The sequence below is a fragment of the Heptranchias perlo genome, chromosome 20, assembly GCF_035084215.1.
Source record: "Heptranchias perlo isolate sHepPer1 chromosome 20, sHepPer1.hap1, whole genome shotgun sequence".
Lineage (NCBI taxonomy): Eukaryota > Metazoa > Chordata > Chondrichthyes > Hexanchiformes > Hexanchidae > Heptranchias > Heptranchias perlo.
Genome location: NC_090344.1, coordinates 11844544 through 11845649, shown reverse-complemented (window position 1 = coordinate 11845649; position 1106 = coordinate 11844544). Strand labels below are relative to the sequence as shown.

At 42.9% G+C, this 1106-nt stretch overlaps 1 non-coding gene across 1 annotated transcript; it reads left to right on the top strand.

The window, feature by feature from the left end:
• The first annotated feature begins 617 nt into the window (after positions 1–617).
• trnat-agu (transfer RNA threonine (anticodon AGU)) lies at positions 618–691 on the top strand. The gene has a single exon. It is a non-coding gene; the product is annotated as a tRNA-Thr (tRNA).
• The last annotated feature ends 415 nt before the right edge of the window (positions 692–1106 follow it).

Below are 1106 nucleotides of genomic sequence, written 5' to 3'. Positions count from 1 at the left end.
GCCTAATTATTTTCTCCATTGCCATTATTTTACTAAAACGAAACCCCTTGATTTATTAACAGTTTTCCTAGTGTCTCTGCTTTTAGCCTCATCCATTTCTGTGACGACCGATGCAAAGTAAAAGTTTAGCAACTCTGCCATTTCCTGATTTTCAATTACAATATCACCTCCATCTGTCTTCAAGCGGCCCACATTACTCCAAGCCTCCCTTCGTTCTCTTAATATATTTGGAAAAACCTTGAGAGTTGTCCTCATTTTCCCTCACAAGTTTTTCTCCTTTTCCCTTTTTGCTCCTCTTACGCTTTTTTTTAGTTTCAGCACCACAATAAACAACACTCCGCTGTAAAGTTCGGCTCAATAGTTCTCCAATGTCAGAACGAGAATTGTCTGATCCCCGAATTTATTTAATGTAACAAATACAATCACACATAATCATCCGTGTATCAACGCACTGATGGATACACAAAGATAAACACAGCGAGAAATCCAGTCAGTGTCGGAATGCACAGGTGAACGGACAAGCGAAACAGACAAAGATAAAACGGCCTGAACCCCCAACAGTGAAGTGTCGCTGATAGATATTAATGAGAGGAGGTGGCGACAAAGTGTCATCAATTGGCGCTGTGGCTTAGTTGGTGAAATCGTCTGTCTAGTAAACAGAAGATCCTGGGTTCAACTCCCAGCAGTGCCTTGTGCAGCTGGTTATTTTACCTAATTTGTGGAATTGAGCGACAAAATAACACTGTGGTGTTTTTTCAGGAGGAAACGGATAACCGAATAACTGTTCAAAAACGCCCTTTCATTGTGCAGACAGACCTCTCATGGAATGTGTCTGGAACACGTTAATTGAAAGACACGTTCTTGTTTCTGGGCTCGTTGGGATCGTGGTGCAATTCATGATTTGAGGTTCAAACCCGGAAATAGTCCTAATTTGGACCTGGACTTGTGATCTTGACCTGCGGTGCAAACGTTTGCAAAGAGGGAAAGGAAGTCCCCAAATCACTCCACCTGAATCGCCAGGCCCGGATGAAATACATCCCAGGCTGTTAATAGAAGCAAGGAAGGCAACAGCGGAGGCTCTGACCATCATTTTCCAATCCTCCCTG